Raw genomic sequence first — 24,582 nt, forward strand, 5'->3', positions numbered from 1 at the left:
TGACATTAACATTTGAATCCATAGGCTGAGTAAAGCAGATTGCCCTCTTGAATGTAGCTGGACATCACCCAATCTGTCAATGTCTTGAATAGAACAAAAGGCTGAGTAAGGGATAATGCCCTTTCTTGCTGCTTGACAGTCTTTGAGCAGGAACATCAGTCTTCTCTTACCTTTGAATTTGGACTTGAACTAGAACTATGCCATCGACTCTTCTGGATCTCTAGCTTACTGACTGCAGAACTTGGATTTCTCAGTCTCCATAACTGCATAAGCCAAGTCTTTATCATGAATATCTTTATATACATATGTGTATATAATAAACATACGTGTTATCTTTTTATCTTCATAAATATGTATCTATTTTAGATTTAATGTATGTGGATGTATAAATATATAAGTATGTGGATATATAAATTATTTATATACAAACATGTAATTGTGTGTATATAACATATAAAGATTGTTTATATAAATATATAAGTAAATGCGTATAGTTTCTGTTTCTCTGGAGAATGCTGACAAACATATGGAGCAAAGAAGTATTACCAGCTCCCCTAGAGAGGCCTGGAAAGCCTATTAGCATATCACAAATTACACACTTTGAAAATTGCTGACTAAAGTGCTCTGAGGCCTCCATCTAGAAGAACTTTTCATATTTTGCATTTGATATTCTTTGGTACAAAATGAGAAAAGAGAACCTGAATAATATGAACAGAAAGAAATTTAGAGCCCTAAAAAAAAAGAGAAAAAGTGACCTTCAATCATTTGCATGTTAGAATTTTTTTAAATAAAGATTTTATTTATTTATTCATGAGAGACACAGACAGAGAGGCAGAGATATAGACAGAAGGAAAAGCAGGCTCCCTCCGGGGAGCCTGATATGGCACTTGATCCCAGGACCCCAGGACCACAACCTGACCTGAAGGCAGACAGACGCTCAGCCACTGAGCCACCCAGGTGCCCCAACTTCTATTACTTGAGAATAAGCCATATAACTGGGATAATTTTTAATTCAAGAATGTAAGTATTTTGGACAGGGCAGATTTGCCCTCATCAGAGTGCCATAAAAAGAGGCTCAGAGTCACAATTTTAGATTCTTTAATATACTGTGATAAACTGGCTGATTCCTGTAGCCCCGCCACCATCCACCTATCTCACACAGACTCTGTGAGGTAAAATTCCTAGTCTCAAATGATTTTACATATCATTCCCTTTATTCTTTTATGGATGACCTTAGCCTGTAGATATATATTTTATATTTTTCAAAATTCCTGCATAATACATTTTTACGTTATTTAAATCAAATATGAATTTTACTAAAATTGCAAGTAATTTCTCTATTATTCAACATGCTCATTTTACATGGCATTGGTAGTGTTTCTGATGACAGACAGTCAATTGCAAAGGGACCTTAACACATGTTAAGATGTGGGGTCTCCGAAGGACCCTCTTAGGCTTTAAGTCTCTTCTGTTAATATTCATGGAACTGCATAATAGCTCCTTCTGAAGGCCCTTCTTGGTGGCCAAGGTGACTGTTTTTATTGGTAAATTCAGAAATAGTAATAAAATAAAAGATTTGAAAATCCTCAAAGCGAACTAGAGTGAACAGTCTGCCCGATTCAACCACTGTTTGCAAATATTTATTTTTTCATCTCTAAACCTCAGAGTGTGTTTGATTTGAAGCACTAAAACAGCAATTGCTCTGACCCACAGAAAATTTTTATGCTGAATAAACCACCTCATAAGCCAAAGCTTAAACATTTAGGGTAGACGTTTTGACACAGCATTCCCTTGTGAAGCATCTGGAATTCTGGTTTTCAATTGACTTAATTTTCATGTCACTCCAGAAAACTTCCTAGACCTTAAGGAATGAAGGCCTTACATTTTAAGGTGAAGTTCCTTAAGAAACAAAGAATATCACTTGTATTTCCCCAGGATGAACCTTGAAGTGTTTGATCTTTTCTGATCTAATTTTAAGAGGATGTAGAATGCTAGTACCTGATGGATATGCCATCTTTCCTCATAAAAAAAAAAAAAAAAAGACAAGGAAAAAACCCAGACTCATCTCTCCTCCTCAACTTATTTCCAAAAATTATAGTATTTAATTTTGGAGAAAGCCTACTTTATTCTAGTCATCATATCCTCCTCTACAAATTAAACAATAAGAAGATATTTCCACTTGTATGTTGAAATAAATTAATCTACATACTAGCCTGAATGTATTGAAAAATGCAGGTTTTATGTAGTTAGCATTTACAGTACATGGCTGACCAAAAGAACTGTGGTGACTTCAGAACATTTCTTCTCTCATCTTTAAAGTTTATGACTTAAGCCGCCTTGGTGGCTTAGTAGGTCAAGCATCTGCCTTCGACTCAGGTCATGATCCCAGAGTCTCAGGATCACACCCCGCATCAGGCTTCTTGCTTAGTGGGGTGTCTGCTTCTCCTTCTCCTTCTCCCTCCCCCCTCTCCACTTGTTCTCTCTCTCTCTCACTCACTCTCTCAAATAAATAAAATCTTAAAAGAAAAGCAAAAAAAAAAAAAAATAACTTTATGACTTGATCTACCACCATCTCTGCAATATTATCTGAATCCTATTGATGTTTACCTTTGAAACACAGGCATGCTTCCCATGAGTGGACTGAAACTGGATCAAGTGGTCAGAACATTATCTACACTGTTAGCCATTCATCAGCCCATTAACAGGTTGTCAGTGACATGTATGGAAGATCAAGTCTACAGAATCAAATAGCTATTGTTAGGCATAACAGGACCAATGGAATCAAGGGCAAATATTCAAATCCCTGGATATAATGAGTCCAGAGGTTGTTTCCATTGACTACAATGCTATTTCTCCTGCTGATCTCATGGTTCTTACCTTCTCATCCTCTAAACAAACTTTACCATCACCTCCTCTGTAACACTTCTATCAACAGCCCTAGCTGAGTAGATCCTGCCTCAACTCTGTTATTCTCAGTCACGGTACCATTTTTGTTTGTTTGCTTGTTTCATATTAGTATCACAATTTGTAATAGTAAATGCATCTTTGTTTACTTTTTGATCATCTGTGCTCCCAACTAGACTGCAAACTCAGTAGATATTCAGGATGGTAGAATCTGGTTCCTGCCATGTATGCAGTGAACACGTGATAAATGGTTAAACAGATAATGAAGGTGTACATGTTCTTTAGAAAAAACCTGAAAAGACATGCAATAATCTCTATTTGTTGTGGAGTTTTAATTAATTTTAAATTTTATCTTTATCAATTCCTGTGTTTATTTTCTATGTGAAGATCTATTTATCATAGCAAGGTTTTCAGACTTTAGGAAATAATAGATAAAAACAAATGAATAAAAAAAAAACAAATGAATACGGATGTTTTCATAAAATACAATTTATCTCCCAAAAGAAAAATTTAAAAACATTATAGTATTTTGAAAGCAGCTTTTATACAGCAGGTTGCACTAAAGTATATATTGCTAAGTCATTCTAACCTTTTTATGTAGTGCCCTTTGGATTCCTAAAAATAAGAGAATTGTTCCATATTTATAGAAAAGGACAATTGTCTTAAGATAAAATGACAGATATTTTAGCAGGGGCAATGAAAAGATGAAACTGACTTCACATTTTTAACTTCCTACTCCGGATAGAAGGACAGTTTGGGATGCATTAGAAAGAAGTGATTGAAAGTCAGACTTTCATTACGTTAACATTTTTATACTTAGGACAGATTATAGGTAATTAAATTGTATTCTAAGCAGTAAAAACCAATTGACACACAAAAAAAACTAGAAGTAAATGCATTGAATTTTTTTCAATATTTAAGAATAGACAGTGATTAGAAAGGTTTGGAAAACAAAAAGACTGTTAAAGGAATGAAAATAGGTACTAAAAAACAAAATCAAAAGTTCTGATTCTTTGAGGAATAAAAATCTATTGGTTATCATTGGTAGTTTCATGGTCATTATTTGCAAGAGGAAGGCTTGTTTTGTGGAAAACATGGATCAGTTGGTCTTTTGCTTTTTCAGAACTTAGATAAGAAGTGAGTATGAGTTACAGAGAATTTGGTCAGATATAAGGAAAAGATCCTTTTCCTTTTATTTACCATTCTTGACATTTATTTTTCAATAAATTTTTTCAGGAAGAATTTTCTGGTGTAGGATGAGTCAACACTGAAAGGAGATGTGCACAGTAATGGTACTATCATCTTGAAAATCACTGAAAATTTAAAAGTTTATTACTAAAGTAAAAAAGCAAACATTCTGCTGACCTTGTGTCAAGAAAATCAACACAATGAATACTTGCAGCTCTGATATTCTATTATATCTTGCCAATATGGGATAAGGCTAAAGACTTAGAAGAATCTAGGACAAATTGCAACTAAATCCCCACCCAACCACTTTCCTCCCCATTTCCCATACACTCTGCCCCAGGACCACCTGTCATTTTTCTTCAAATCATTTATCTATCACAGTGGAGTTCTGATTATTTGAATGTTCATACACATGAGAGATCAAGTAAATGTGGTTTCAATATTGATTTGGCAAAACACATACCAAGAAAAGCAGATAGGGTTATTTCAAAAATTAATCACAGATTATTGGGTGATAAGCAATACAATGCCACACTTGCTTTAGTTGAGCCAGACATAACACACATGTTTGATTTTTTTAGATCTCCAGTGATACAGACCCCAAAGACATATGCATGAAATGTTACCCAGTTGGTGATCCTTGTTTTACTTACTATTGCTGTCAGAGCAAACACTGATAATTTATTTTGGGTTGAATTTCACTCACTCAGCAAACGGCTATAAATTTAATGTTAAGATAACAAATTCTGCACTGAGCAAATTAGTTTCAAGTCAGTGAGATCAATAAGTGTGTTATAATTCTGATATGTTTGAATTATCCATATTGCTATTCGGATTTTCTGTTATTGATTGATCATATATCATATATTATATTCCAAACCAAATTACATCTTAAGCCAAGCTAGAAATGTTTAAACATTCTAGGATAGGTGTTTGCCCACAAGACTTGCATCAAGAAATTATAGGCCCTAAAACCAAAAGAACCAAATCCATCTGTAAAATGTCTATGTATGTGATATACTTTATGGCAAAGATTGACTATTTTCTCATTAGGTCATTGTGGTTTCAAGTTTCTTTATATTCTAAGCCAAATCTTACAAGATACTGCATATTTCCAAACTATAGGCCTGCTTTCCATAGAGGTCTTGCTTTCCTACAAAATGAGCCAGTGATAATTCACCAATCTTCCATGATGAAAGCAGCACTGAGATCCTATATTTACAACTTGTTTTTAACTAGAGAGAAGAGAAAAGATAAGACATAGAAAGCCATTGAAGTTCTGTAAACCAATTCTTCTTATAAGATCTACTCAGCATCAGTTGAGAGAAACTCATATTAGACTACCAAAAAACAAAACAAAACAAAACAAATGAGGATTCTTCTAGGTTTGGAAATTCTCTACCAAGAGAAAAACAAACTCAGGAATTCCCAAGTTGTTACTATGACTTAACGGTATACTGGATTTCAATCTTCCCCTAGAAAGATATGTTCTAAATAACTTCACAGATTCAGTCAGATTTATTCCCACTTGGTCTGCAGTAGCCAAATCCTGTCATTCAAATTTCTAAGATAGGGTCTTATAAGTACTTTCAACTACCCTAACTGCAGAATTTCATTTTCTATGCCAGAGTAATCACATTTTAGGGAACAATCACTGTCTTTACTGATACCAGTTCAAACTTATTATTGCTCTGAGGTCTCTGACTAAAGAAGAAATGTCAATAAATGAGCATTTGCATTTGATATCATCGAAATGATCAAAGACTAACTTTTGTAACTTTAGATAAAATGCACTTATCTTTCACTTAAATATCAATACAAGCAAAATATATCAAGACACAGTTGATCAGAAGATTGATAAATATTTACTGCAAAACAAAAAAAAACAGAATAAATACTCTGAGTAGAATATTGGCTAAAAAGCATCTATCATGGAATAATTCCATGTTTTGGAGGAAATTAATTTATCAAAGAGATTCTGCATTTACTTAGGTACAGATTTTCATGAGGAGAAAAGAGAGACGTTAGAAGAGTTTTGTCTCCTATCAAGACTTACATATTTTGGCATCGGTTTTCATGAGCCGTCCTCAACATACACAGGAAAACAGTTCTAGGACCCTTGTATTACTTAGTAGGTACCCAAAGAGGTTAGAGTCTATTGCTCTCTATTCAAAAACTTGATGAAAACCAAAGAGGAGATTAAACTCTTTCCTAAAGAACTGGAATGAAAAACAAAACAAAACAAAACAAAAAAACAACAACAAAGAACTGGAATGACAGAAAATCTCTATGTATGACCAACGTCACACACTTCTGGAGCATTTTACAGCAGTAAGTTTTAATGACAGCCCCCCTCCAAAAAAAAAAAAAGGTTTCTTACTAGCTCAGTTCTCTTTGCTTAATGTTAAATTCCCACCATTCAGTACAAAACTCTATAGTTACAACTCTTTTTTTCTCTAGTTCTGAAGTGCAGTAGGTTCCTGTTAGGATTTTATATATATGTATGGACTGACCTCTACATTGTGATCATCCTTGACTTCTCTGAAAACTACTCCTCTATTTCTGTCATAATTCCTTCTTCTTCCTGCTATATGACTGAGGAGGCTCTGGCAACAGGCCCCTAGGCCAGTGTCCCATGTTTCTGAGGACCCTGAGCATTATGGGAGGCATAGTTCTGACATGATTCCAAATCTCTTTTAAAAAGTGGTTAGACATTCTAGATACAGAGAATTCCTTGATCAAAAGCCTTGGGAAAATGCAGGGTATATGTGACTAAAGAAAGTGAGGCCTTCTGGAGAACAATGGAAAATCATAATTGGGAAGTTAGAAAGAATTGCAAAATAGCAAACAAGATTTCAAACACTCCACTTATCTCTTTTAAACCACTCTTCTTAATTTTGCCTATATATGTTTTCTTTTTCCACAGCTAAAGACACTTGGCCATCAAATTTATGCTCTGAGCTCTACTCCCAGTCTTAAGATGCAATTCTTAATCTGAGCAGGAAGAATTTAAAGGACTCAATCCAAAACATTGGGACAAACATCAGGTTATAGTTGCTGTTAATGCTTAAACACTTGCCATTTGTAAAACAGGAAAAATGTGAATCTTAATTTGGGGATCTTATTTGGTCTCTGCTGAGTGAGTCTCATTTATGGTAACGTGGACCTATCTTGTTTCCTAGCCAGCCATTTTTTGGATTATCAGCCTATTATATTCTGACTAGCATTCCAGACCATGTTGGAATGGAATCATGTTTCCCTCTTTGTCCAGCCCAGTGGTTTAGATCCTTCCATGTGATCCAAGCTATTCCAATACCAACTGTCTTTTTGTACTTAGAGATCTCTGAATATCACCAACCTTTTAGTTTCCCATAGCTTTTCTTTGTTTACTTGTTGAACTCCAACTGGCCTCACTTGTTTGGTCCTTGTGACTATTGCCTGGCTCTGAGAGACCATGCTCTCTCTCTCTCTCTCTGTTGATCTGATCTTTCTTCATGGTGATCATAGTTAATTGACTCCAGAACCTACCACCCTAACCTGCTGCAATTAATAGGATCATTCCCAGTCATGGACAGGCAGATGATACATTTCTTCCTCCATTCTAGCTTTCTGTATTTTATAAAATATAGCCAACACATTGTATCTTTTTGCAAAACTTCATCATGAACTACTAACCTCTTGCCGTTTCTGGTATAGGCACTAAAATAACTCTTACCTTCAAAGAAAAAAAGTGATTGAGACATGCAAGCAGATGTATATGATTTCTCAGTAAAGAATCAGAGCTTAGGTGTTCAGATCATTGCCATTGGATGGCACACTGTTTCTATCAATGATAGAACAGTTACTACACTTGTGTTTCTGGGGTCAGTCATTACTTTGAATTCAAAGATGGATGATAATTGATTGCATGTATTTTAGAAGTATATGATCACACAGCAGGGAGGGAAGGTAGATCAGAACCAAATTCCTGATCCTACACCATCTGGGGAACTGATAGAAGGCATTAAGGGAGCAGCAAAGTAAATAAAACATACTAGCCTACTTCCACAAACATCCAAGAGCAATAGTTGGCAGCCTTGAGTAAGATTAGGATCAGCTGATGGAAAGCTTTTAAAAGCAACAGATGCCCAGGCTAGATGCCCTAGAATCTTGGGGATTCTGAGGAGAAACTGGGATTGGAATTCACTACTTCATGGTCAAACTGGGAAGTAGGCAAGGATTCACGTTGTCAGCATCCAAAGACGGGTTAATAAGCAAGCAGCCAGTAATGTTTGCTTTTAACAAGATAAACCATTTGGGGACTTAAGAAATTCTATTATGTTACAGTTTTCCATTTGTCTATTTCCTCTCCTTCATATCATTTCAGAAATTATCCAAACATTGTAAAAATCAATAAATCCTGAACAACTCTGATGATAAAAAAAGACACCTGGGGTTCTCTTTAAAAATACAAAGTCCAGGGCTGTACATAATGTCACTGAAACAGACTTTCCAAGGAAAAAGCCTAAGAAGCTGGATTTTAGCAAGTATCCCAGGTGATTCTTATCATTGAGGAAGTTTGGAAAACACTGATCTGGATACTAAAGATCGGTGGACTTTGAACTTGTTTGTGATCTGGGGCCTGTGAACATATGACAAGCACATCATGGGAGACACACACAAGTGTAAAGCTCTCCCACTCCCTGTACTGCAATCACCCAGACATCTCACAGTTCTGTGACTATTTCATGCTTGTTTCCACATCAGGGACTTGGCATCTGCTATTTACCAGTCTGGAAACCTCTTCCCCTCACTCTTCAACAGATGGAATCCTATTTATCCTCTGCCACTTTTTCAGAAAAGCCCTCCCAGCTCTGACTAACTATATCAGGTGACCTGTTAAAATTAAAACCTCTTTGCACTTTTCACTTAACTTTACAACAATCATTGCTGTTTCTAGTTATCTATCTCTAGTGATAATGCTTTAGTATCTATCTCCTACAATGGATGGTAAAGCCCTGTGGGCTTGGGCCTGGCTTATGTGTTCACAGCTTTACCTCCAGGATTTCCTAATAGCAATGTAGGCATAAATGAATGAATGCATGAATGAATATCAGTGCTCAGTGGTAGCATGTAAAGATGGAGCAAGATTGTGGGGGAGAAATTTGTGGGAGTGACTGAGATGAACATGTGTAAAGCTGAAAAGGCTTTCAGAGGGAGACAAAGATTGTGCTGGGCTCTGAAGCAAGCAGCAAGGGGACTGGCATAGCACAGAGGAACGGAAACATCCCAGGTGGGCGGAAGGCTCTGCAAATGCCCTAGAGAAGAAAGACAGTGTGTTTGCGTTCTGAACAAGGAGCCAGGCTGCTTGCATTAAGCAGAGAGAACAATCAGGCTATGATGAAAGTGGAGGACAGTTAGATAAAGAGTGACTCATGATCAGTTCTGATTTGACGTAAGCAGAAACTCAGAGATCCTGCAGGGCTCAGAGAAGGAGAGAGATGATCAAAACAGAGCTTGCAGGGGATGACTCACACTCTTTGTGTAGGATTGAATGAAGGGACAGAACTAAAGATACATGAAACCAGCTAGGAAGCTGGGGCAATCAAACTGCAGTGCAATTAGGAATCAAAATGGGTGCTCTGTTTTACTTGGGTATGTCCTGCCTCGTGCCACAAAAAGTTTGACGCACCTGAGTAGAAATATGATAACAGCTGTAGAATAGAGGAGGGGAAGGGGTCCTAAGAGAAAATCAGTAAGGTTTGAACTAACTTTCATAGAAGAGGGAAGAGAATCAAAGAAGATACTAACTTAAAGACCCAAAAGGCTGCATGCTGCAAAATGGGATGGAGAAATACAAAGGCAGGAAAGTCTGACAGCAAGAGAAAATAATGAGCTCTCTTCTTAGCATGGAGTCATAGTATGACATTTCAGGAAGCCTATCTTTTTTTTTTTTTTAATGTTTTTTATTTATTTGCTTAAGAGAGAGAGAGAGAATGTGAGTACGCACGCAGAGGCAGGGGCAGAGAGAGAAGTCTAAAAACAAATTGCTCTGAATACAGAGCTTGCCTCGGGGCTCGATCTCACCACCCTGAGATCATGATCTGAGCCAAAACTGAGAGTCCATCACTTAACCAACTATGCCATGCAGCTACCCCTTAGGAAGCCTATCCTTTCTTCAAGGGGAATTATAAGACATGAAAAAGGGTCCAAGAATAAGAAAACCTGTTACTTCGCGATTATGAACTCGGAAGCTTGAAGAGACAGCCGTGGTTATCAGAGTACTGGAGGGGATAATAACGAATCTTAACGGACACTTTCCAAGTTCGTTATCTTTCTATAGTGTTCAGGTATATTTGATGCTCTTGACAACTCCCTTCTTCGTGTCATTATATTTTTGGTAATTGCTGAAATCCTCCCCTCCCAATTCACTATTATTATTATCATATTCTCTGTCCCCTATAGAATACTAGTTTTACTATTTCAAATTCTTTTAATAGCTCTATTGAATATCTCCAGCTTGCTGGAAAATACATTTGAATGATTTCCTAAAATACTCCCTGCCCCTGTAGAGTGTTGCTTCATCCAGGTCATCCTGATTCTCTTTCCTGGATTATTGAAACAGCTCCCTTACTACTGGTTTTCCTGCTTCTAATCGCCTGCCTTAGCATTTCATACTCATCCACCAAACTGCTCTTGTAGAATTCAGATACAAACATATATCTCCCCTGCTTAAAATCTTTAAACGACTATTTCTGTTTAAAGACCTCCAGGATTGGGGATCCCTGGGTGGCTCCGCCGTTTGGCGCTTGCCTTTGGCCCGGGGAGCGATCCTGGAGACCGGGGAGCGATCCTGGAGACCCGGGATCGAATCCCACGTCGGGCTCCCGGTGCATGGAGCCTGCTTCTCCCTCTGCCTATGTCTCTGCTTCTCTCTCTCTCACTGTGTACCTATCATAAATAAATAAAATTAAAAAAAAAAAAAAGACCTCCAGGATGAAGGGCAGATAGATTTGCTAGCACAAAGTTTCCTTTAGGTGGGACACCTGAATGGCTCAGTGGTTGAGTGTCTGTCTGCCTTTGGCCTAGGGCGTGATCCTGGAGTCCCGGGATCGAGTCCCACATCAGGCTCCCTGCATGGAGCCTGCTTCTTTCTCTGCCTGTGTCTCTGCTTCTGTCTCTCCATGTTTCATGCATAAATAAATAAATTATTTAAACAAACAAACAAAAACAACAAAGTTTCCTTTAGGATATGCCCCTGCCCTCTCCTTTCTCTCTTTCCATGGGCAGTTTGTACTTTTCATAACAGTATTCTGTTCATTTTCCTGAATGACATGCACTCTCTCTTCCCTCCATACCTTGGTATGTGGTGTTACCTATCTTTGTCATCTTACCACCCTTTTGTTGCCTGACAACTTGTATTCATTTTTCAAAACTTCAATCATCAGCCCCTCTAGGATGCCTTCCATTGATTCCCTCTGCAGTTCTCCCATGTGCTCACATAGATGATGGTAGCTTGCCTCAAGCAGAAAATTATAATTTTTATGCTGCCTGTTTAAAAATTATAACCAAAATATGATCTTCCTTAAGACAAGGATATTGTCTCTCATACCTCTATTTTTTTTATGCCTGGCACAGTGCCTGATACACTGTTTGAAGGAAAAAAGAACAGAAGCAGAGGGAAAGAAAAGAAGAAGCAAAGGAAGGAAGGAAGGGACAGTGTTCCCCCCCCCCAACCAAAAGTTCTACTAAGAGGTTGAGAAGACAGGGAAAGAGAGGGCAAAAGTCAGGTCAACTGGTACAATAAAAATAGAAGAATATTGAGCAAATTAAATGTCAAATTCATAAAAGCCATTAAAGACCATGCACTATTTTTAAAATAATTTCTCATCATTTTAATAATCCCATGTGGAGCACTGTATTAATCACTGACACTAGACACTGTGCCAGTGAAGTTAGGTGGTATATAAATGAGTAAATTTTGGTCTCTACCCCAAGACACTCACAGTTCATCTGAGGAGACATTCAGAAGTGTATTGCCTTGATGCCTGACTAAGGCACACACAGTATGGAAGAGAAAAACAGCCAAACATACTGGATGGTAGTGTGGTTTGTGGAGGTTTCAAAAGGCCAGTGACTCCAAAGGGATGAGTAGAAATGTGCCAGGGTTAGAAAGGTAGGGAAAGCAGCCCAGAGAAAGGACCAAGGCATCTAGGATGTCAGTCAGAGTTTGGAATGACTGTGTTTGGCCAAATAACTCTTCCTTTGTTATTTTTAGGAGCTTGGAGATAGTTAATAATGTTTTATCTTCTTTCCCAATATCCTCAACTGTGTTAGTTCTGCCACTGTCTTCCTCTTTTACAGTCACCTGCTATCCTCCTTCTTTGTTTTTTCCCCACATCATGTTTGTCTGATTGGCCAAGCAATTCTGCTCGCTTCATTCTTCTGTGATTCCTCTCACTGCAGTATCTAGAGCACTTAATCAACCCCCTACCTCCAGAAGACAGTTCATGACCATTTACTCCCATTAGAACATGTCAAGGGGATAGGGTGGTAGTCTCACTATTTTTTAAACCCTCTTATATGCTCCTTCTGACAGTCATGTCATTAAATAAGGTTTCTTATCACCATGTTACATGATTCATCATAATTTATCATGTCGTTAAAGGACTCTCCTGATCATTCTGAAAAGAAAAAAAAATGTATGCCAATTTAAGGGACATTATGGCTAGATGCTATTAACAGTTTATATAGCCATCTGAGTGGAATGTTTGAGAGGAGGATCATACTGCCATAGCACATCCCCAGCACTGTTACTATGTATGTTTCTCTTAGATACAGAACCAAGGCTTGGGTGGACCAGTCTCAGATCCAGCCTATGGCTGCTCATGTTTGAAGATTCTTTGTGAACCTGGAGGCTCCTGTGGGTGTTTCATGGACCTAAAATGGGCTAAGCAACTAACATGTACCAAGTTCTTTGCTTGGTGCCCTTAATATTTCACTCATTATCACAAAGAAGAAATTTGTGGTAATTATTTTAGTTTTCTGGATAAGTTAACATAAGGGTAGATATCTTAAGCATTTCACTCAAAGTAACAAGTATCTTATAAATAAGTGGAGAAACTGCCATTTGAATTTGAGTATATAAAACCAAGGATGCCATTTTTCCTGGCATGTTTGTAGGTACATCAAGCCCAACAACCATCACTAATCATGACAGTATCACCCCCATGACTGAATATAGTCTCAGAAGCATTGTAAGAAGTACTCCAGGTTTCCCCACCAATTCATAGCAGCATCCAAGCTCAACAATGTTGTTTCCTATAGTCATTGCTTAGGCCTTGCCAACTTTTCTATATTACAGAAATAAGAAGCTGAAGAGAGCAAGAAAGTATATCTAAATCATGGAGACTTTTCAGCTTTAGAGCTGAAATGTATCTAAATAGTTTAATTCCTTGAGAAAGTGCCCCTCCTACCCATTCACATATTCTTATTCTGCCCACATTTGCCATCTTGTCTCTTTTAGATTAGTCATAAAATTATGAGATGCTTATGTGTCAACACCAAATAATTGTTAGTCCTACCTTACAGGAACATTTTAAACAGTCTCTTCTCTTCAAAAGTCATTTATTCAGACATACTAACTTTATGCTTGAGAGTAATTGAGTCCATTAGCACTCTAACTATCTCGGTTTACCTCTTTTGCCATTTCTTATTACAAAAAGAAGTGATAATAATAGGATTCCTAATCTATTTACTGGCAGTGATTTCTTTCACCTGAGAGAAGTCCAGAAGCCTTTCCCTAGCAACACTGTGAGTTTAACATATGTAGGGCTGCCTGGTAGAGAGTTAAATGCTCAAATGAAGATACGCTTATTCAATTCTCAAAGCAGCCTTATAAAGTTGTTGCTGTTAGTACCCCATTACACAGATGAGAAAATTGAAGATTTTGATAGAGAAAAGTAATTGTGTGAGATGACAAAACTAGCCAAGGAATAATGTCTGTATTTGAACCTGGGAAATCTGTCTCCAAGCTTTTTAAGCAGCACATTAGACTGTCTCCCTCCATTTATCACACACACCCCACTCTGTTGCTTACTGGGACAACTACTGTCTAGCACACAATGTGGCTACAGACAATAAAAGAGACTGGTTCGAGGACAGCAAGAGTTACATCATTCAGAATCATTTTAAGTCTCCACTGCAGCTATAGGGCCTATCTATCACCCATTCTCTGGAGATCATGCTCTACAGCCAAAGCGTAGATGAGTCAGCCTCATGAGGCCCTTTTGATTCTTTAGCAACCAAATCCTTTCCAAAAAATGCAGGATATACTCACATCTCCACCAGTCTTGGATTTGATGTCTTCTTATAGCTGTGTCTCGCTATGCACTGTAAACCAGCTCTGTCCTTTATTAGGTTTTAAGGTGTTTTTCCCATATATCAGATCTGTAGCTCATAAGTTTCATTATATTTCTACATGTTTGTAAGAGCAGAAAACATAACCCACACTTTTGTGATTTGATTTTCATATCATAGTATAAAGGTTTTTATCATCTTATACTAATGATATTTTATCCTTAATAATTTTCAGTATTAAAGAGTTAAAATTAACATATTAATACTAAAACTTCATACAATGATGACACTAGGCATGTAGATATTACCATGCTTAGACTGTAGTAATACAACGTGTAATGAGAGTAAAATTGATTATAGGGACAATAAGCAACAAGATAATTTACCATTTATATGTCATATTAGTTAGCTAATTTATAACTATCATCGTTTTATAATTTTTTTGGAACTTTATGCTTTTTTTAAAAGATTTATTGATTTGTTTATGAATGACAGACACAGAGGGGTGGGGGGCGGAGGCGCAGAGACATAGGCAGAGAGAGAAGCATGCTCTTAGCAGGAGCCTGATGCAGGACTCAGTCCTGGATCCTGGGATAACGCCCTGAGTCAAAGGCAGACACTCAAAACCGCTGAGCCGCGTCCATATTGCTTTTATCACTAGAACTTCCTCATTGCACTATCTAGACAACAAATAAAAAGTTTTAATAGTTATTTAAATCACTATGGGAAAACTCATCAATTTAGGCAGCTAAAAATTCCTAGCACCTTTCATTTGTGGTGGCATTTTCATTCATAGATTGCTTTATTGTGGCAAGGGCTCCATGAAGGAAGTGATACCATGTTTCATAATGGGGGATGCAGGCTGACTTTCCCATATAGGTTACCTCTCTGAGGATTCACAGTATAAGTGTGGTCTGGAAATTTCCTACTGATTCAGGCTCTAATTGAGGAATCTACTGACTGAATGGACTCCATAACAAACAACCCTTAATAATGTCAAGCATATTAACTATCAGCATCTTCAGTGAATACTTAAAAATCAGAAAAAAAATGTTTACAAGATTGGATCTCTAAGGGGCTAAGGAAGAAAAAGGTGTATTATAAAAAGTAGGGGTAGATCAAAGATCAGTTCAACCTACTTCATTCATTTGCCTTGGGCTACCCCATCTAGAGAACTCCAATTCATCTGTGGCATGGATGACTTGTGCTGCTAACCACCTGACTTGACATAAAGAGGTAGAGAATGGCATCAGACTTGTGCCATCTGGTATTATTGTTCCTTTTTTGAGAACTAAAAGTAAAATTAAAATGTAAGGAGGAAAACAATGAAGATTGTAGTTGGGGGAAATGAGAAACACATTTTGATGTTTATTTCACTGGTCTCACAAGGCTAACTTTGTAACAAACAAAGGGATGCGGTAGATTAAAAACTAGCATTAAAATAAAGAAATACAGAAATGAATCAAGTATTTAGACATGGAAATATACAGATCTTCAACTTTAGTTTGTACAGCTGTTTGTTTTTAAAGCATAGAACTGTTCATCTAAAATAAAGTTATAAACCAAAATCATCTTAGAGACCCATGAAATTCTTCTTCTAAAATGGTTCCGTTTTCTTGGTTGAGGCTCAAATCATTCTGATCACATTAGTTTTTCTTGGATAATATTGGTTCAGTTGGATTATCTAATCATTATTGCCATCTCACTCAGAGAATTTATTTTGTCATTTTCCCACAATCTAAAAGACTTAAAAAAAAGAAAAAGACTTTAATGCCCACAGTATTGTTTATAAAAATAAAGGTCAAGATCATTTTTACAATTGCTTAATCCAAAAATATTTCTAGTGTTGGAAAGAGCTATGGGTTCTAATTCTGGAAAATCTACAGAAAATTCAGAGGATCCTCTTAGCCTTTTCCTATTTTCCTAGAATATTGTGATAAAAAAGGAGCACCTATTTTAACCTATAGAAGAGCAAAGAACACATTCAAAATAATAAAATATGAACAACTCAGTATTCAATTAAGTCCCCTGGGGTTATTTGGAGAATCTGATACAATTTGGAGGAGAGGCCTGAGAATAAGCTAGAAAAGACATTTGTCTACATGTTTCTAAAGAAAAGAAAAATAATACTAATAAAGAAAGAGAATATTTCCTCAACAGTTTTGGAGGAAACAAAAAAATAAAAATACAAAACCACCCTGTGAGACTAGGGTTGTTAATGTCTCAGACTGGCGCAAGAGGAATATAGTGTCAAGGGAGCTGATTTCACTCTGCTGATTTTAAAAGAGCATCAGGATGGTTCATGGAGATCCTTCAGAAAGTGAAAGTAAAACTTTTCATTTGATTTAACCCTGGTTATTTTCAAGTGTAAGCTGTACAATGATTGTCCAGAATCACTAAATTATTTGGAAACATGGACATCTTTTTTTAAAGATTTTATTTGTTTATTCATGAGAGAGAGACAGAGACACAGAGAAATTGGCAGAGACATAGGCAGAGGGAGAAGCAGGTTCCCTGCAGGAAACCCAATGAGATACTTGATTCGGGACTCCAGGATCACACCTTGAGCCAAAGGCAGACACTCAACTACTGAGCCACTCACCCATCCTGAAACATGGGCATTTTCTTAAATGAATGGAAAATACTGTGTTGTTGTTGTTTTTAATCATTGACCATAGACATAAAGCAATTCTTTTGGTTGAAAAGGAGTATATTTCACCTAAAAATCTCATTAATGACTTCTGAGGCTAATACTCAGGAAGGGGAATGTGCATATCCAGGCTGTCAGAGGCCCTTTCATTAATAACAATTTCTGAATTTCCTTGCTAGTTTTTTAAAGGTTAGATGGGTTATATAAAGAAGAAATGCAATATTTTAATGGATATAGAACTTAAAATAAGAGGATGCCACAGATTGGATGTTTGTGACCCCTCAACAATCATATGTTGGAACCTAATCCCCAATTCCATGGTATGAGGAGGTGGGAGCTTGTACAAGTAGATTCTAAGAGCAGTGGTTAGGTCATTTGTGCTCTTAGAAAAAAATGCCTCAAAGAGATTCTTCACTGCTTCTATCATGTAAAGTCAAAGAGAAAAGACAAGTGTCTACCAGGAAGCTAATCCCTGACCATACACTAAATCTGCCATCACTTGATCTCAGGCTCCCCTGCCTCCAGAATTGTGAGAAATAAATTTCTGTTGTTTGTAGGCTACAGGCTATGGAATTTTGTAATAATAGCCTGAGACAACTAAGGGGAGGGGAGAGAGGAGATATGGAACTCATTTACATGATAATCCAAGAAAACATGTATAATTTAGACAGGGTCTTTAATAAGGATATCCTAAATTTATGAAATTTTGAAAAAGAGAAAATTACAAGTCGAATGTATATTTTGCTCTTGCTTTTGTCCTTTTTTTTAAAGCCAAATGAAAGGATAGGGAAAGATGAAATAAATTTGTGAACTGTAGACTGCAGTTGGATAATGAAAATAATAAAATATTGTTACTTGGGTGTGTATTTGTGTATGAGTATGTATGTGTTTGGTTTTACTGACAGCTCTCTTCACTTTTTTTATGAAATATACAATAAAAATTTTAAAAAGCTGGCTTGAATAGAATTAAAGGATATCATATTGATATTAGTATTAAGATTGACATTGTAAATTCGCCTTAATCTTGCTATAGCTAAAGTCAAACAGATTTTGCCATTAGAAACAACATGACAACACTTCAGACATTTCACAAAGCCTTAGTGTGAAAAGAGGCCAAAGCAAATATAAACTGAGGCAATAGCCAACACCAAAGTTTCAAACCCTATTAAAAAGAATGCAGTGGTGTTGAAAATTCCATGGCTTGAGATACAATGATGGATCCAGTTGTTTTATTTCATAATTTGTAATTAAATTGGAATTATCAAGATACATTTTGCCCTTCCAAATAATCTGATAAATATTAAAAGACCTTGAAATGTTAATCATTGCAAATAAAATTAGTTATGTAGAGATTATTTCCAGAAAAAAAAATCATTTGATTGTTTTACTTACACTCAACCCTTCTTGGAAGGCAAGAGTCCCCTCATTTTCACTTACAAAACAAAGTACACATGCAGTCATTTGATTGTTTGGGCTTTTAAATTGGCTCTGAGTCCTTCGGACTATAATCCCTTTACTGGAAATTCAGTTAAAGTAACTCCTTCAATCTCTGAACACTGACCAGATAAACCACTTTTCCTGCCTTCATTTACTTTCTCCACCTCTCTGCAGATTTACTACTGATTGGCCATGAAGATTATAGCTTTTGACAGCAAGGCAGGTTGATGAAAACAATCATCTCCTATCATTTGGCATCTATTTTCCTCTCTTCACTTTGTTCATCTACAACTATTGTCAACCCTGGCTGCTCATTAGACACCTGAAGGGCTTTCTAAAGGCCCTCTCCTTTCCCAAAGCATTTTTATTTAATAGGTCTGGGGTGGAGTCCAAATGATAATATTTTAAAAGAGACTTTCAGGTAATTCTAACGTGTAAACAGAATTGAAAAGCTCTGGTTTACATGAAGTCAGGATGGAAAGCTGAAGCAGAGCAGGGAAAGTGGCTAAGAGTGGTCTCCTGGCAACCAATCATGATGTTTTGAGCCTCGCCTCAGTGAATCAATCAGGATAATCCAACCATTGAGTGGACCAATTGCCTAGTCTGCATGGAATAGACTCTCAGACAGTCCTCTGTCTTTTGGAAAGTGCACAGGAATCGCCTGGCCATCTTGTTAAAATGCAGTTTCGGATTTAGTAGGTCTGTAATAGGACCTGAGAGTCTGCCTTTCTAACCTGCTTCCAGAGGATGCTGTAGCAATTGTTCCACAGACTACATTTTGAGTAGCAAGTATTTAGGATAAATCTGGTGCCATAATAAAAATGTACTCATTTCTTTCAAAAAGACTATAATACTAATACAAAAGGGCATAACACACAGTTATAATAAGGAAAATTTAGAAGCGACCTAAATATTTAATAACAGAGTCAATATGAAAGGATAATATTCAATCTGTGTGTTTTCAAAAAGTTGCTTGTAGTATGGAAAAATCAGTAAAATATACAATGAAAAAGTAAAATATAAAATTATATGTAAACTAGGGGTGCCTAGGTGGCTCAGTTGGTTGAGCAACTGACTTAGTTTCAGCTCAGATCATTTTCTTAGGGTCCTGAGATCGAGCCCTACTTCAGGCTCTGCCCTCAGTATGGAATCTGCTTGAGATTCTCTCCCTCTTCACCTCCCTTTGCTCCTTCCTTTGCTCACATACTCTCTCAAATAAATAAATAAAATCTTTATGAAAAAAAGTATATGTAAACTATATAGGGATATCTCAATTACATTCAAATGGATGGAAATATACTAAAGGAGTGATCCAATGATCACTTGTTAGTAGTGATAAAACAGGTTTTGTGATTAGAAGCAACTTTATTTTCTCTATAGTTTTCTGTATTTTCCATTTTATCCAATTAATATGTTTTCTTACTATAATAAGATTAATATATATTAAGCAAAATACTGTATAACATCAGATAATACCTTGCTTTCTGACATTTGTATCAAAGGACATCTACAAGATTTAATTCCCATTAGTTTCACCCTGAAATTCACTAACTTTATCAAAATTCTCTTTATCAATATGCATCTTCTTCACAACTCACGATGAATTTCATGTTTTCATTACTCACTGTAAATATGAAGAGTAGCACTTTCTTAGTCATGTCAAAAAAGGGAAAGAAAAAATCTATGTTGAGCTTCAAGACAATTAAATATTGACAATTGTGAAGTTAATGAAGTTATGGTTGATAACCCTAATCCCTTCATTTTCATGAAATTATAAGGCAACCACACTCATGAAAAATAGATTATGTATATATATTATGTATATATATAATGTATATTATGTATATATATATTGCTGCTGTATGGCTTATGGATTTTACATCTATTTTTCATGAGTGTGATCACACATGACTTATTATCATACATCATAACCATACATAAAAATCAAACTATATTTACTCCAAAGATGCAGGTTGGTTTAATATTTTTAAAAACTAATAATAAAATGATGTGATTTACCATAAAATAGGATCTACAAGGCAAAGTCCCTCATACTATGGCAAATTATTTGTAATATTTAAGAAAAAGCTGCCACTCCCCTATTCATGAGGGTCTTTGCCTTTGTTCACTAAGGTTTCACCTAATAAAATAGAAGACTTGTTCTCTGGTGAGTCAAACTTACAAAGAAACCATCAACACTGCCTTTGAGTTAAATACACCTGAAAGACATACACAAAAATATGTCGGTGAATGAGAACTCAGTAGGCTCTTTCATTTAAAAAAAATGGGTCTTTCTGAGGACATTTGGATGGGGCACAAGGACTAAGCCTCTCAGAAGGAGGCAGTTACAGTCCAGAATTGACCAATGTATAATGACAATTTCAACTAAGATAAAATCTTTCTTGAGCAGAAAACCCGCAGTGATCTCCCTATGGTTGATGATGATACCGTAACCAAACCTGTTTTGTGTGTATGTTTGCCTGGAGCACCCCTCAGCTCAATCCTACCCAATCCTTTGATGCCACTGAACAGCTTCCTTTTATCTTGCTGCCCACATGTATTCCAAACCATTCTGCAACAAACAAATGTTTAACCCTAGATGCATATAAAATTCACCTGGTGAACTTTTTTAAAAGTGTACACTGCTGGGCTCTACTCAGAAAAACTGAATCAGTCTCTGATGGTGGATACAGGACATCATTTTGTGTTGTTTTATTTTTTAAAAGCTCCCCAGGTAACTCTGATGTGCAGTAAGGGTTGAGATGCCCAGTGATAATTCACTAACTTGGCTTATCATTGCATTGAGCAAAATAGAACACCTTAGGGTATGGCATTTTAATATTGATCAAAACCTTAAGCCAAGATAAGGGGATTTCAGATATCAATTAAGGCCGAGGAAAAAGTGAACAAAACCACAAATAACAACAACAACAACAACAACAACAACAACAACAAAACCCCCACAATTTTGACTATAGCAGGACCTCTGAGGAGCCTTTGAACTCAAGCAAAATAAGTGGTACTTTTCTTACTTACCTATTTATAATGGTAATTTTCTCATAGTTTTTAGTGTTCTGGATTTTTTTTCCAACTTATTCAACCTCAAATAAATATAGGCTTTTCTGTTCTGAGATTTTTCTAGACTGGAGGAACTCTGAGCTATGCTAAACAGATGAAGATTGGAGCTAGAGAGGTGCATTTTTATGACACTTGTAACATACATTGTCCCAGTTTCCATTAATAATGATAAGATTATCAGTATGAGCATCTTATCCTTGTCCAGTATTGGTCTCTGTTCTGTCAGATCTAATCCAGAAGCCCTACTAACCTTCATCTTTCCATCTCAAATCAGTTTGATCTTTTAATTTGCCCTCATGTAGATGCTTCCCCTTACCCAAAGTGATAATATTTTTTCCTAATCCAACTTTATATTTTGCCAAATTAAGGTTACCATATCAAATACAAGACTGACAGTTAAATTTGATTTCAAATTAAGAAAAGTAATTTGGAACACATTTATACTGAAAAATTATTCATTGTTTATATGATTTTCAAATTTAACTGGGCATCTTACTTTTTGTTTTTATTTTTGTTTTGCTTTGTTTTTGCTAAATCTGGCAACCATGTACCAAATATATCCTGAAATGCAACAAAGCATTTGGAAAATTTGTTTGCCATTGGAATTATGGAAGAAGCCACCATCCCCCCCCCCCAAAAAAAAACTAATGTCATTTTTCACCTTAAACTTACAATCAAACCAAGAAAAGGGGAAACCCAATTTCTAACTTTCTCACTAAAGACTTGAAGGGAAAACGGATAATAAAGTAATCTTCATGGAAATCAGTCTGAGTCAGCATTGAAAAGATCAATTAAAGGGGAAAAATTCAATTTTGAAAGCATTATTATCAACATGACTTTTTTTGTAAAGGTTCTTATAAATTGCTTTTCCATTCAATAAAATTTTTCTGGATTAAATGCAAAAGTCATCTGTTAATCAGCAAGATTTACTTTTAAAGTTAAACCAAAATGAAAATAACATTTCATTCTGCCTCAGCTTGTTTTGTACAGGGACATAGCACAATATCATGTTGATATTTAATCATTTCAAGTTCATAGGTTTTTATTATTTTATTAAGTCATTTTTCTAACAATTAGATGCATAGGCCTTAAGCCTTCTTCAGTTTTACATTTCTTTCTATAGTTTCAATGCATATTTTAGTGAGAGAGAGGATTTCCAAAAAGGTCATAAATTACATGATGGCATAGAGTAATCTCATTATCTTCATCTTTCCTTCCATCTTCAGCCCCAGGATGATGCAAGCCCCCTGCCCACTCACTAAGTACCATGGCTTGATTGCATTACAGATGTATACCTTTCACAAATAGTTTTAAAGAGAAGCTTCAACATTTCTTTATATAAGAAGATAGAGACATCATACTGAAATTACAGTCGACCCTGGGCATGTAGTCAACCATGCAAAGGTCACACTGTCATTTAAAAAACAAAACCCCTAGAAGACTTGGAGATGTGCAGCAAGAGATTTATACAAAGATATTTAGAGCAGTGCTTTTTGTAATAGGACTACAAACTAAACTAAATGGGAAAATACTAATAGTTATTAACAGTGGAGAATATAAACAACCACCATGTATTCATATGTTGAAATACTATAAAATAGTTGAATTTCATATACACACAATAATATGGTCATAATGCCTACCAAAGATAAGCAAGACACATAGCATAATCCACATACATTAATCTCAAAAGTATGCAAAAGAAAACAATATATTAGTTAAGTTTACAAATAATTTAATAAAACTACAAGAAACAAGGAAATGAAAAACACAAAATCCAGGTAATAGTTACCTCTGAGGGAAAGAAACAAACTGAGAGCAGCAAAAGAAATACAATGGGTCTCAATGGGTCTTTGGTAGAGACCAAATACAAATGGTCTCTTTGTTAATGTGGGTGATGGTGATCACTCCATTATGATTATTTATACCATCCATATATTTTACATTTTTATTATCACAATGATATTCATTATACAAACTAATAATAATAAGCAAACTTTCTCTTTCCAGGACATTTTATTTGTCTGTTTATTTATTTATTGGAGATAAATGAATTATTATAAATATATTATATATTTTATTTATTGTTATATATAAATTATTAATAATTTATATATGATATATTATATATAATGTATTATAAATATATATAAAATATATATATAATATATGTAAAGTAAGTTGATGTTTTGGGTGCTTATTTTAGTAAATATATCCAAAATCATATTAGATGTTAACTAGAGGAATCATAGGAGTTAAGGGAGGAACTCTATAAGAGAAACTTGACTTCCTCATCTGAGCATAAGCAATAAAAAGAAAGGGGTTGTATTGAAGTAAAAAATGACTAGTGAAGTCTCAGAAAGCAGATGAGTTAGTCTTTTTTTTTTTTTAAGATTTTATTTATTTAGTCATGACTGACACAGAGAGAGAGAGGCAGAGACACAGGCAGAGGGAGAAGCAGGCTCCATGCAGGGAGCCCGACGCGGGACTTGATCCCAGGTCTCCAGGATCACACCCTGGGCTGAAGGTAGCACTAAACCACTGAGCCACCTGAGCTGCTGGAGTTAGTCTTAAACAAAATGAAAAAAGAAGAGGAGGGTAGAGATAGGTTTACAGAAAGTCAGAGAACTCTGAGTGAGACTCACAACCAGTGTAGATTGGACAATTGAAAATAAAGGTTGAGAACTGTAAAGCTTTAGTAGAATTGATGAAACAAAGATATGCCAAGTAAAAATACAATTAAGAAGTGTTTTTGATGGCCCAACTAAAGTTACTATAATCAATTATAATGATACCAATCAACAAAACTGAGAGTTTTGCCCAGCAGTTTAGAAATAGAGAGAAAGACTTCTAGTAAAGTCCATGTTTATTTGTGATGATGTTATCTATGAAGGAGGATATCTGTAGGTCAGCATTAAGAGTAATGTCATTCAGATTTTGGTGTGATAGGAGTGGGAAAGAATATTTTGAGTCTGCTGAGACCTTCC

Source organism: Vulpes vulpes, chromosome 1 (genome assembly GCF_048418805.1).
Source record: "Vulpes vulpes isolate BD-2025 chromosome 1, VulVul3, whole genome shotgun sequence".
NCBI classification, from domain to species: domain Eukaryota; kingdom Metazoa; phylum Chordata; class Mammalia; order Carnivora; family Canidae; genus Vulpes; species Vulpes vulpes.